At 44.2% G+C, this 14,820-nt stretch overlaps 2 non-coding genes across 2 annotated transcripts; one reads left to right on the top strand and one right to left on the bottom strand.

Annotated features, from left to right (window-relative positions):
- Nucleotides 1-793: 793 nt before the first annotated feature.
- On the top strand, nucleotides 794-867 carry TRNAI-AAU. Its single transcript has one exon. It is a non-coding gene; the product is annotated as a tRNA-Ile (tRNA).
- Nucleotides 868-13,247: 12,380 nt separating this feature from the next.
- On the bottom strand, nucleotides 13,248-13,385 carry LOC119926049. The gene has a single exon (XR_005449965.1). It is a non-coding gene; the product is annotated as a small nucleolar RNA SNORA7 (small nucleolar RNA).
- Between the last annotated feature and the right edge of the window lie 1,435 nt (nucleotides 13,386-14,820).

A 14,820-nucleotide genomic window follows, 5' to 3' on the forward strand; every position in this document is an offset into this window, starting at 1 on the left:
GGAGATCAAGACTGTGAACCCCATGTGAGACAGGGACTGTGTCCGACCTGATTACCTTGTATCTACCCCAGTGCTTAGAACAGATACCTCAATTGTATGTACTTAAGTGCAGGGCTTGGGTGAGTATCGAAGAGGTCCACAGTTAAGTGCATAGGCGGTGTAGGGGAAAGAGCGAGTAGGGAACAGAATAGGTAAAAAGGTGGGAACAGTTCTGTGAGGAGGCTGTACCAGAGGGAAAAACAAAAACCTTTAGGTCCTAGACAATTTAGGCCCACTCCTCAAGGGGGATCAAAGTAGTGGGAAGGCTCTGCAAATTCAGGGCAGGTTGAATTTTCAGTAATGAGTCCTCCCACACTGTGCCCTTCTGGGCACGGGTTCAGATTGTCACCTTGCCCACTTGCTTTACTGAATAGCATCACCTCATGAGACCTCCTGTTTGAAGAGAGTGTGAGAACGTGGAATCTGCTACTGTTGGCCGAGCCAATCTTTCTGAAGAGGGCACTGGGCCATAAGATGGCATCTACCACCCACGAGAGGTTGGCCGGGAGCAACGCTGTGATTGCCACATTTAGGGATGGGCTCACTGTCCATACTCGATATAGTCTTGCAAACATGACCTGGGTTGCTCTGAGAGAATATCAGTGTGCCTTGATGGATAGAGTCCGGGCCTGGGAGACAGAAGGACCTGGGTTCTAAGCGTGGCTCTGCCACTTGTCTGCTGTGCGACCTTGGGAAAGTCACTTCACATCTGTGCCTCAGTTACCTCATCCATGAATCGAGAATGAATCGACTGGGCCAGTTAGCTCAGTTGGTTAGAGCGTGGTGCTAATAACGCCAAGGTCGCGGGTTCAATCCCCGTACGGGCCATCTGATTTTCTTTTAGACTGTGAGCCAACTGTTGGGTAGGGACTGTCTCTATATGTTGCCAACTTGTACTTCCCAAGTGCTTAATACAGTGCTCTGCACACAGTAAGCGCTCAATAAATACAATTGATTGATTGATGAAGACTGTGAGGGCCATGTAGAGCCTGGACTGTGTCCAACCTGATCACTGATCAACCAGCGCTTAGTACATTGCCTGGCACATAGTAATGCCTAACAAAGACCATAAAAAAAAAGAGAAATGAGGGATTTTGGACTGCCCACACCCAAATGAAGTAACTCCACTCTGAGACCAGAAAGAGGAGCGATTTGATCTTTATTTCATCTTCATCCCTGTGGGCTCTCTAGTCATTTAAATCTAAAACATGCAAGGTCCCAGAAGACAGGAAATGTAACATTAACGTATTAGCACATACTAATCGCCCACACAGTGACTAATGATGAGAATTCCTCTTGCTTCTTGTCAATGCCCTGGTTGGAGAACACAAACTAAGCTTATTACAAAGGGCAGCCAGCTTCTCCAAAGGCAACTATCTCTCTGCTCAGGCTGAGGGGAACCCAGTCACAACTCTACGCCCCTTGTCATTGCTCACCTCTTCACCCTTGAACTGCCAGCCTCCAAGGAGGAGGAAGAGAAGGAGCCACTAGGGAGGAGTCTATAGTGAAGTTGATTAGAAATATCAATCAATCATATTGATTGAGTGCTGTGTGCAGAGCACTGTACTAAGCACTTGGGAGAGTAAAATACAGCACAGTTGGTAGACACGGTCTCTGCCCACAAAGAGCTTACAGTCTAGAAGTATGGAGTCTTGCTTCTGCCAACCCTGCCCAGTGCCAACCTAATTCTAGTCTCTCTCTCCCTTCCCTGCTGACAGACCTCTATGTTCTCTACTCCACTGTTTTCTCTCCCCGTTTCTTCATTTCCCTTACCTCCTTCTCTCTTCCCTTCCTTTGTCTCACCCAACAATCTTCTAATTTGCTGTTTCCAAAGACTAGCCCAATTTCTCTCTCTTCTACAATTTCCCACCGGCTTTCCCATTAACTCCACTGAAAATCCCAAATGAGTTTGTGTGTGTGTGTGTGTGTGTGTGTGTGTGTGATTCTGTGAATATGTGGAAGTGCGTGTGTTCCTGATGAGAAGCAAATAGGGTCTTCCTTTACATTATGACATCGATTTTGCCTTTTTCTTAGATGCTCCCTAATCCCAGGCGTGGATATTCTATTTCCCTCAGTCTGATTTCTTTGTAGCACCTAGCAATGCCAGCCTCCCAAAGGTGTTCATTAAATATTATCAGATATAATGATAAAAGGTGAGGAGCAATTCTTCATGATTCTTTGAATCTGACATTTGATTTAGGAGTGTTGGATAAGAGGTTTGCATTCTATGTGTCCATTCTGGATGAAATGATATTCTCCCCTCAATTCAGATGTGGGAATGACGAGAAAATAATCAGACTGCAGTCTGAGGATGCAGTCTAAAGATCTTTGGTACTTCTGTCGCCCCCCCTCACACCTCATTTCCCATTATGCAAATAATTTTAAAACATGCAAATGAGTTCACAGTAATACAATCAGGATTCCTAGAGTAGATAATTCCTCTTTCCACCACTGGTTAAGTGGGATTTTAAAATGATCTGTTTTATTCACTGATGGTAATTTTCAAGTAATTCTGCCCCCCCGTAAGATGTAACAAACAAAGCAATGGGCCCACCCTGGCTAATCTTTCCTTCCCTGCACAATTTAAAAATGGCTGTTTTTCCTGTATATCAGAATTTTCATCAAAATTACTACAAACAGAGAGTAAGAGGCAGGAGATGCATCTGTTTCATTTTCTGTCCATGTATCGTTGCTATAACAGGCTGCTGCCTCAGATCCTGGTGATAATCTTTGCTGAGAAGGTGGAGGCACCTCATTGCCAAGTCTTAATATTAGTCTTACAGCTGACATTAGCACTATTCTTATCCATATTATTTCTCTTGCCCTAGAAATGCCTTGTCTTCCCTCTCGGCAGTACTGGGAGATTAGACTTTCTTACCACACACTCTGTTTTACAGACCCTGGCCCAACCTGCAGGATCTAAAACAGTTTGAGAAGCAGTGAGGCCTAGTGAATAGAACATGGGTGCGAGTAAAAAGGACCTGAGTTCTAATCCCAGCTCTGCCACTTGTCTGCTGTGTGACCTTGGGTGAGTCATTTCACATCTCTGTGCAAAAGTTACCTCATCCGTAAAATGGGGATTAAGACTGTGAGCCATATGTGGGACAGGGACTGTGTCCAACCCTATTATCTTGTATCTTCGCCAGTGTTTAGAACTGTGCCTGGCACCTATTAAGTGCTCAACAAATACCAGTTATTATCATTATATATTATTATCTAAAGTTCTCTGAACATGATGGCCCATACTTCCCCCAGAGGGGAAATGGAAGGGAGTCACGACTGATAGACTGTGGTGTCAGAGGCTCTGTAGACAGACCCAAGAGATCACAGGGGAAAAGGCTCCATTATTATTTATTAAGTACTTAGCAGTGTTCTGCACACAGTAAGTGCTCAATAAATAGTAATCAAAAATAATAGTAACAATCATGTTATTTGTTAAGTGCATACTATGTGTCAAGCACTGTTCTAAACACTGGGATAGATACAAGTTAATCAGATTGGATACAGTCCCTGTCCCCTCTAGACTGTAAACTCATTGAGGGCAGGGAATATGTCTACCAACTCTGTTATGGTGTACTCTCCCAAGTGTTTAGTACAGTGCTCTGCACGTAGTGCTCAATAAATACGAATGATTGATTGATATTGACTTGTCACCTAAGTATGAGGAGAACAGGTATGTAAAACCCATTTTACAGATGAGGTAACTGAGGCACAGAAAAGTGGAGTGACTTGCCCAAAGTCACATGGCAGGCGAGTGGTGGAAGCCAGGATTAGAACTCAGGTCCTCTGACTCTCAGGCTCACGCTCTTTCCGTTAGACCATGCTGTTTCCCACTGGTTGTTTCAGAGTGGGTGAATCAATCCTAACTGGAAGAATGAGAGGGGAAAATTCAAATACATATGTACAGATGTTCAACCCCAGTGATTGTTCTACTCCACCCAATGCAAGAAACAAAAGTTTATGAATTAGTCAGAATTCCCAGCGGGCAAAGAACATTGTTCAAGGCATCGGCGGCGGGAGAGTCACAGGAAGAAGAAAACACAATTTCTGCCGTCAAAGCGCTTTCAATTTAATAGAGAAAAGAAGACTGACCCAGATATATGTGAAGGTGGCAGAGACGTATAAAGGTGGACAGCTTAGCAGATATCCATGTAAATGTGAGGCTGACAATGAGGAGGAAAGGACGGTGGGTTAGATTCTAGACTGTGAGCCCGTTGTTGGGTAGGGATTGTCTCTGTTGCCGAATTGTACTTTCCAAGCCCTTAATACAGTGTTCTGCATACAATAAGCTCTCAATAAATACAAGTGAAAGAATGAATAGAGGAATTGGAGTGGCAGGACCCAGGTGTACCTGGAGGAGAGGTCTGGCTGCAGGCTGGGAAGTTTGGAGTGGGAATCTCCTGGGAGACTTTGGAGAATGGGATGGTTTGATAGGAACATGTGAGCCCTATGTTGGACAAGGACTGTGTCCAACCTGCTTATCTTGTAACTACTCACTTGCTTAGTACAGTGCTTGACACATAATAAGTGTTTAACAAATAACAAATCACTGCCGATGTCTCATCCACATCCTGTCTCTGGCCTGGAACCCCCTCCTTCTTCATATCTGACAAACAATTATTTTCCCCACCTTCAAAGCCTTACTGAAGGCACATCTCTTCCAAGAGTCCTTCCCTGACCAAGACCTCATTTCCTTTTCTCCCATTCCCCGACTTGTTCCCTTTATTCACCCTCACAACAATTATGTACATACCCATAATTTATCTATTTATATTAATGTCTGTCTCCCCCTCTAGACTGTAATTTCACTGTGGGAACAGAATGTGTCTGTTATAGTGTTATGTACTTGCCCAAGCACTTAGTACAGTGCTCTGCACACAGTGAAATAAATGATTGATTGATTACCATTAAAAAAAATAATGGATAGATGGAGTATCTTGTCCAGAGCAAATGATGAGCCTCAGGCCTGAGACTTCAGGATAGAGAATCTGAGAGAAGGAATTAATTGATTATAATTATTGTAGGGGCCTGTAGATTCCACTCAATCAATCAGTCAATTGTATTTATTGAGCACCTACTGTGCACTCACTTTCTTTCTTCTCTGATAATCATGTTCCCACTGGAACGTGGATTGCCACCACCATTGGAGGAATAATTCTGTTCTCACATTCAATACCTCTGTGACCAGGAGGACTGAGTGAGAATGTGAATGGATGGTTCAGTGCAAACCATCGCTACTTCCACAAAAGCAACTCGAGCCAATGCCTTGCCGCCGGTAGAGTGAACATACCTATCCCCTCTTACAATTGAATATATTAAATAAAACCAATCCTGGCCCTTCTCTGCATGACCAACCAGGAAGCAGCATGGTTCCTGGAAAGAACACAGGCCTAGGAGCCAGAGGCCCTGTGTTCTAATCCCGACTCTGCCATTTGCCAGCTGCAGGATCTTGAGTGAGTCACTTAACTTCTCTGAGCCTCAGTTTTCTCATCTGTAAAACTGAGATTCATTGCCCTCCTACTTAGACTTTGAGTCCCGTGTGGGGCAGGGACTGATGTATGACCTGGTTATCATCTATCAACCCCAGCACTTACTACAGCACTTGGCACATATCAAATGCTTAACAAATACCATGATTATTATTATTATTTACATTTCTCCATTTTCCCAAAATGTAGTTATTCTGGCCTACAGTTTCCTATCTTTTAGACGTTTCTCTCTTCACAAACAACAAAGTCCTGGCAGTGTTTTCCTCCTTATTTCCCAGATCTTCTTTCTCTCCATCAAAACCCCCACATCTCTCACCCAGGCATTCAACATATCTCATATTAATATTCACATCAGTGTCTGCCTCCCCTTCTAGACTGTAAGCTCATCATGGGCAGGGAACACGCTTGCTAATTCTGTTGTATATGCTATTCGCATAGTAAGAGCTCAATAAATAGGATTGATCCCAGCTTGACTACATATCACTCTCCTCTCTGGTTTCTCTGCCTCCAGCCTCTCCCTTCTCTAGTCCAGTCTTTATTCTGCTGCTTGGATTATCTTTCTAAAACATCATTCTCAACACATTTCTCCATTTGTCAAAAACCTTCAGTGGTTGCCAATTCCTCTCCATCAATCATTCAATCATATTTATTAAGTGCTTACTCTGTGAAGAGCACCATGCTAAGCATTTGGGAGGGTATACTATAACAGAGATGTCAGGCATGTTCCCTGCCTACAATGAGCTTACAGTCTAGAGGATGAAACAGAAATTGCTGACCACTAGCTTTCAGCCGCTCTATCAGCTCACTTTTTCTCTTCTCCAAATACTCTCTTCTCCAACTACTCCCCAGCTTGCACTCTCTTTTCCTCCCAAGCTCAACTTCTCCACTGGGCCTTGTTCCTGACTTTCCGAAGTCCAACCCCTGGCTCGCATGTGGACAGGGAATATGTCTGATTATCATTATAGTGCACTCTCTCAAGCACTTAATACAGTACTCTGAACACAGTGAGCGATCAGTGAAAATGATTGACTGACTGAATGATATCATCATCATCATCAATTGTATTTATTGAGTGCTTACTGTGTGCAGAGCACTGTACTAAGCGCTTGGATATCCTTCCTTATTCAAATCCAACAAACTTCAGCTCTCCCCTAGGGGAAGCAGCAGGGTCTAGTGGATAGAGCATGGGCCTGAGAGCCAGAAGGTCATGAATTTTAATCCCAGCTCCACTGCTTGTCTGCTGTGTGGCCTTGGGCAAATCACTCCTCTGTGCCTCAGTTCCTCACTTCTCTGTGCCTCGGTTCCCGCTTCTGTAAAATGGGGATAAAGACTGCGAGCCCCATGAGGGACAAGGACTGTGTTCAAACTGATTACCTTGTATCTACCCCAGCGCTGAGTACAGTGCCTGACACGTAGTAAGCTTTTAACAAATCCCACAATTATTATTATTCATCTTCAGAGCTCCTCCAGTACCTCTGCAGAGGCCACAGAATAGGCTCTTCGGAGAGGGAAAGCTTCAAACTGCAGTCAACCCACTGGGAAATTAAGGAGCATCATTACAACCTCAGAAAAGGGAGGTGACCCCCCCTATGGCCCCCCACCCTTAGTCAGAAGGACAACAGCTGCCATGAAGGGCAAACAAGGACACAGCTCCCTCATCTCCTCTTGCACGCCCTTCCCCCAGCCCCAGGGAAAGGAGTGCACTGTTTGTTGAAAATCCAAACAATAACGAACTGTAACTTTTTAATTGAGCTTTAAAGAAGCACACAGTGTTCATCCCCCAGTGCTCCCCTGACCTGAAATCCAGCCTGTGGAAGTTGTTTTTTTTTTTTTTTTACTCTGCTTCTGGTGTTATTGCTCTCACTTATTCTATTGCTGACGGAAAATGTATCCTTTAATTTGTCTGGGCATGAGCATTTCCTGTCAGGGTGTACGTACAGCCAGCTTCGACCCTTCTTGTCTACTCTGCCACTAGAACCTGAGCTCTTTGGAAACGTGGTCCCATGGTCCCTGGGCTGGAGGCATCTGCCTATCTCATCTGCTTCCTTTGCTGCTGCTCTGATCTAGAAAATATAACAGGCTGCTCACTGGAGAGGTTTGAAGGTGGGGTGTACTCCCCAGGAAGGTGAAAGGAAGCGAAGGGTAGAGAAAGAGGAGACGTTTGTCTGAGGAGTTCCGCACCCAGACAGAAATGGGGAAGAGGAAAGAACCGTTTCTCAACAGAAACTCGGAGGAGTTTGACTTTCAGAGTCTTTCAGATTCATTTGGGAATCTGGGTCCCTTGGCCACTCAAGGCTAGGGATTACCAAATTGAGTCGGCACCAAGGCAAATCTGCAGGAGCGAAACATCTAACCTGCTTTAGGGAGACATTCATTCATTCATTCAATCGTATTTATTGAGCGCTTACTGCAGAGCACTGTACTAAGCGCTTGGGAAGTACAAGTTGGCAACATAGAGAAACAGTCCCTACCCAACAACGGGCTCACAGTCTAGATGACAGAGACCACTATTGTTTTCATTATTTTTGTTGTTAGAATTACCCTCACTTTGCATTTAGGTAGCACCTTTCCTTCAAAGACCTCAAGGTTCTTGGTAATATCTTAGGTTTCAAGAGCTCAGAAAATCATTTCTCGACTTGGGAATAGGTGGCTGCTGGCAGAGAAGCGGCGTGGCTCAGTGGAAAGAACACGGGCTTTGGAGTCCGAGGTCATGGGTTCATATCCTGGCTCTGCCAATTGCCAGCTGTGTGACTTTGGGCAAGTCACTTCACTTCTCTGGCCCTCAGTTCCTTCATCTGTAAAATGGGGATGAAGACTGTGAGCCCCACATGGGACAACCTGATCACTTTGTTAACTCCCCAGTGCTTAGAACAGTGCTTTGCACACAGTAAGCACTTAATAAATGCTATTATTATTATTATTATTATTATCCCAGAAACAGAGCTGTGTAAGCAGGAGGAGCAAGAGGACAAAGCCTCTCTCCTCCCTACCTCCATCCTCCTTTTACTTTCTCCTTCCAGGCTATACAAAAGGGTGCCCCTTTGCCATCCCCAACACTATTTACCCTGATGCTACCCGATTTTTCACATACTAAAATTTGATGGACAGCAAACCACGTGGCCCAGTGCAATGAGCATGACTGTAGGAGTCAGAGGATCTGAGTTTAAAACCCAGCCCTGCCAATTAGCTGCTGTGTGACTTAGGGCAAATCACTTAACTTCTCTATGCCTTAGTTCTGCATCTGTAAAATAAAGATTCAATAGCTCTTCTTCCTCCTACTTAGACTGTGAATCCCGTGTGGGACAGGGACTGTGCCAACCAGGTTAAGCTGTATAATAATAATAATAATAATAATAATAATAATAATGGCATTTGTTAAGCACTTACTATGTGCAAAGCACTGTTCTAAGCGCTGGGGAGGATACAAGGTGATCAGGTTGCCCCACTTGGGGCTCACAGTTTTCATCCCCATTTTACAGTTGAGGGAACTGAGGCACAGAGAATAATAATAATAATGGCATTTATTAAGAACTTACTATGTGCAAAGCACTGTTCTAAGCACTGGGGAGGATACAAGGTGATCAGGTTGTCCCACTTGGGGCTCACAGTTTTCATCCCCATTTTACAGATGAGGGAACTGAGGCTCAGAGAAGTGAAGTGACTTGCCCAAAGTCACACAGCTGAGAAGTGGCGGAGCCGGATTTGAACCCATGACCTCTGACTCCCAAGCCCGTGCTCATTCCACCGAGCCACACTGCTTCTGTATCTACCCCAGAGCTTAGAACAGGGCTTGACATATAGTAAGCACTTAACAGATACCATCATCACTATTATTGTCTCCCCCCCTTCTAGACTGTGAGCCCATTGTTAGGTAGGGACCGTCTCTATATGTTGCCAACTTGTACTCCCCAAGCGCTTAGTACAGTGCTCTGCACACAGTAAGCACTCAATAAATACGATTGATTGAATGAATGAATGAATATTATTATTATTATTATTATTACTTTTTAGCTTCAGCTGCCAAAGAAAGGTCATGGGTTGCCTCAGATAACCCTGAGGCACAGAGTCAAGGGCATTTGCCCGGTAGATGCCCAATTTCAGTGAATTAATGACCACCCCCCTTCATTCTACCTCTCCACTCCACTGTTTATAATAATAATAATAATAATGATAGCATTTATTAAGCACTTACTATGTGCAAAGCACTGCTCTAAGCACTGGGGAGGTTACAAGGTGATCGGGTTGTCCCACTGGGGGCTCACAGTCTTAATCCCCATTTTATAGATGAGGGAACTGAGGCGCAGAGAAGTTAAGTGACTTGCCCAAAGTCACACAGCTGACAGTAATAATAATAATAATCCTTTTTGTTAATGGCTTACTATGTGCCAAGCACCCTGCTAAGTGCTGAGGTAGATTCAAGATAATTAGGTCAGATACAGTCCCTGTCCCACATGGACTCACAGTTTAAGGAGGAGGGAGAACAGATCTTTAATCCCCATTTTACAGCCTAAGAAACTGAGTCACAGAGAAGTTAAGTGACTTGTCCAAGGTCACACAGTGGTCAGGTGCCAGGTTGGGGATTAGAACCCAGGTCCTGTGATTTCCAGGCCTGGGATCTTTCTACAAGGCCATGTTGCTTCCCTAGCGATCAGCAATGCTAATAAACGTGAGGTGACTTTGAATTTGTATGAATTGTATCATGCTTAGAAATCAGAGGAACAGATTACTTCATAAAAATACAAGCTATAATATTACTCGTGTCCACCTTTCTTTGCAGGAGACAAGGGTAAAACTATCCCTTAGCATCTAGACTGAACGTGCCAGGATTTTAATTTAATTTATTACCACATTAATGTGCCGGCGAAGAAAGCCAGAATGACATATAACTTTGCTTAACTAAATTAAGGAAAGCAAAAAAGATCTCTCAAATGTTCCATCCTTCACTCTCGAATAAGGAACCACCTATTCTCCATCGGCATCAGAATGAGCAGCCAAATGGGGTCGTGAATTGTCCTGAATGGAGAAGACCGGGTGGCAATCCTGTGTTATTCAAAGCAGGAAAGTCTGATGAAAGTGTTTGAACCGGGTTGGAAATCACCATTCTAAGGATCCAAATTCTGCTACTAACTAGCTGAGTGAATTTGGAGAAGTTGTTGAGTCTCTCCTTGTTGCCAAACACACAGGAGAGAATCTGCCCATTCCCCTTGCCACTGGGACTTTCATCAGCCCCTGCTCCAGATAGCACTAGCAGGCTGTGCACCCACAACTGGCTTCCTAACACCAGACAACCAAGGCCTATCACTCAGGTGAGAAGCAGCCCACCCCCAATCAATCAATCAATCAATCGTATTTATTGAGCGCTTACTGTGTGCAGAGAACTGTACTAAGCACTTGGGAAGTACAAGTTGGCAACATATAGAGACAGTCCCTACCCAACAGTGGGCTCACAGTCTAAAAGGGGGACTAAAAGTCTAAAAGTGTAATCATCATCATCAATCGTATTTATTGAGCGCTTATTGTGTGCAGAGCACTGTACTAAGCGCTTGGGAAGTACAAGTTGGCAACATCTAGAGACAGTCCCTACCCAACAGTGGGCTCACAGTCCACTAATGCTACTGGGATTCCCATCAGTCCCTGAGGAAGGACTCAAACACTGGCTGTATCATGAAATTTTCTCAGCTTGAAAATATTGAGAGGGTCACAGTCGGTGTGTCTTTTTTTTTTTAATGGTAAGCTCCTCTAGACTGTTAGCTCATCCTCTAGACTGTAAGTTTATCCTCTAGGCTGTAAACTCACTATGGGCAGGAAATGTGCTTACTGATTCTCTTGTATTAAGTACAAGAGAGAAGCAGCGTGGCTCAGTGGAAAGAGCATGGGCTTTGGAGTCAGAGGTCATGAGTTCAAATCCCGGCTCCGCCGATTATCAGCTGTGTGACTTTGGACAAGTCACTTAACTTCTCTGTGTCCCAGTTACCTCATCTGTAAAATGGGGATGAAGACTGTGAGCCCCCCCACCCCGTGAGGCAAGCTGATCACCTTGTAACCACCCCAGTGCTTAGAACAGTGCTTTGCACATAGTAAGCTCTTAATAAATGCCATTATTATTATCATTGTTATTATTGTATTACACTCTCCCAACCACTCAGTGCTTTGCACATAGTAAGCGCTTAATAAATGCCATTATTATTATTATTATTGTATTATAATCTCCCAACCACTCAGAACAGTGCTCTGCATATGGTAAACACTACATAAATATAATTAATTGATTAACTGATTGACTGACAAGCACTTACTGTGTGCCAGGTATTGTTCTAAGCACTTGGGTGGATACAGGGTAATCAAGTTGGACATAGTCCATGTCCTACATAAGGCTCACAGTCTTACTCCCCATTTCAAAGATGAGGTAACTGAGGCCCAGAGAAGTTAAATGACTTGCCCAAGGTCACACAGCCAATAAGTGGCAGAGAAGGGATAAGAACCCAGGTCTTTCTGACTCCCAAACCCAAACTCTATCCACGAGGCCATGCTGCTTCCCCTCATCATGCTGCTTTTGTGACTTGGACAGTTAATCAAGTTGGACACAATTGCCCCTCTAGACTGTAAGCTAAGTGTGGGCAGGGAATATGTCTACCAACTCTGTTCTATTGTACCCTCCCAAACGCTTAGTACAGTGCTTTGCACACAGTAAGTGCTCGATAAATTTGACTGACTGACAGAGGTGTCAGGAGCCTGAAACACTTCTCCTCTAACCATGATGCCCTAGTCATCTTGCCTAATTGACTGCCATCCTTGTCTCATATTTTAATTTTCACCTTTCCGTATGTTCCCACTGCTACCTTTCCCCATTAATTACTTCTAGATCTTGGGGACCAGAGACCATGTCTAAATCACTTCCTTTAGATTGTAAGATCCTTGTGGGTAGGAATTGTGTCTATCAATTCTGTTATATTGTACTCTCCCAAGCCCTTATTTCAGTGTTCTGCACATAGTAAGTGTTCAATCAATCATATATATTGAGCACTTACTATGTGCAGAGCACTGAACCAAGTTCTCGAGCCGTCTTATCTTATGCCGTCGAGTCATTTCTGACCATAATGACAACACCGACACATCTCTCCCAGAACGCCCCACTCTTCATCTGCAATCATTCTGGTAGTGTATCCAAAGAGTTTTCTTGGTAAAAATACAGAAATGATGATGATGATGATGATGGTCGTATTTGTTAAGCACTTACTATGTGCCAAGCACTGTTCTAAGCACTGGGGTAGATACAATAAATCAATCAATATATTATTTATTGAGCACTTACTGTGTGCAGAGCACTGTACAAAGCGCTTGGGAAGTACAAGTTTGCAACATATAGAGACAGTCCCTACCCAACAGTGGGCTCACAGTCTAAAAGGTACAAGGTAATTAGGTCATCCCATGTGGGGCTCACAGTCTTAATCCCATTTTCCAGATGAGGTAACTGAGGCACAGAGAAGTTAAGTGGTTGGCCCAAGGTCACACAACAGACAAGTGGCAGAGCCGGTATTAGAACCCACGTCCTCTGATTCCCAAGGCCGTGCTCTTTCCACTAAGCCAAGCTGCTTCTCTACCACTGTCATTTACCATTTACCATTTTACCATTTACCATTGCCTCCTTCCCCTCAGTAAACTTGAATCTCCGCCCTCCACTCTCTCTGTGCTGCTGCTGTCCAGCGTGCGTGAGTTTTAACTTGTAACAGATTTCCTTCCATTCGCTAGCCACTGCCCAAGCTAGGAGTGAAATGGATATGCCTCTGCTTGACTCTCCCTCCCATAGCTGAGGCTGGTAGAGTACTGGAAACTCTCCAGATGAAACCCTGAAAGGGGTTCTTGAGCCGTACTAAGTGTTTAAATAAATGTCATTGATTGATTCCATGTCCTTTTTCCCCAGCACTTAATACAGTTCTTTGCTCAGAATTGGAGCTTAATTAAATACTACTACTACTATTTCTGCTTCACCCAACTATCACCCAAATAGGATGAACAATACCCCCTGCCTTTGAGTGAGTACCCCCCCACTAAAAAAAAAAAAAGGAAACTAAATGGGAATCTCCTTGGACTCAGCCGAAAAGTGTCCAAGAAATCCAGCATGCTGCTTCACCTAGTTACTCATGTGAAACTCAGCACTGGTAGGTCCAGGCCGCTAAAGACTTTTCTAGATTATAGAAAATTTGGTGGCTCCAGAGGGGCTGCTCTGGGGATAGTCCCATAAATTTGCTTCAGAGAATTATTACCCGAGAAGCAGCATGACTAGAGGATAGAGCACAGGCCTGGGAATCAGAAGGACCTGAATTCTAATCCCGCCTCCAACACTTTCATTCATTCAATCGTACTTATTGAGCACTTACTGTGTGCAGAGCACTGTACTAAGCATTTGGGAAGTAAAAGTCGGCAACATATAAAGACGGTCCCTACCCAAAAACGGGCTCACTGTCTAGAAGGTGGAGACAGACAACAAAACAAAACATGTAGACAGGTGTCAAAATCGTCATTGCAGTTGTGTGCTGTGTAACCTTGGGCAAGTCGCTTCACTTCTCTATTCCTCAGTTGCCTCATAAAATGGGGATTAAGACCGTGAGCCCCATGTGGAACATGGACTGTGTCCAACTTGATTTGCTTGTACCTACCCTATGCTTAGTCCCGTGCCTGGACCATCATCATCATCATCATCAATCGTATTTATTGAGCGCTTACTATGTGCAGAGCACTGTACTAAGCACTTGGGAAGTACAAATTGGCAACATATAGAGACAGTCCCTACCCAACAGTGGGCTCACAGTCTAAAAGAGGGAGACAGAGAACAAAACCAAACATACTAACAAAATAAAATAAATAGGATAGATATGTACAAGTAAAATAAATAGAGTAATAAATATGTACAAACATATATACATATATACAGGTGCTGTGGGGAAGGAAAGGAGGTAAGATGAGGGGGATGGAGAGGGGGATGAGGGGGAGAGGAAGGAAGGGGCTCAGTCTGGGAAGGCCTCCTGGAGGAGGTAAGCACATAACAAATACATTTTAAAAAAGCACCCTCATCTTCCAAAAGCAGATTTGAGCACTGCCCAGCCTTCTCTCCCTATTCCTATATCCATGGGGGAAAGGCCTCCCTGTTTCCCTCGTGTGCACAGAGCCTGGATCGAGAGCCTGATGCCAGGGAATTTCATGGGTCCGATAGGGAAGAAGCTGTCATAGATTATGGACAAAGATGTTCTCTCGTATTTCCCATAATGTATCCTCCTCACTGAGGGGAATAGTT

This window comes from Tachyglossus aculeatus, chromosome 3, assembly GCF_015852505.1.
Source record: "Tachyglossus aculeatus isolate mTacAcu1 chromosome 3, mTacAcu1.pri, whole genome shotgun sequence".
Lineage (NCBI taxonomy): Eukaryota > Metazoa > Chordata > Mammalia > Monotremata > Tachyglossidae > Tachyglossus > Tachyglossus aculeatus.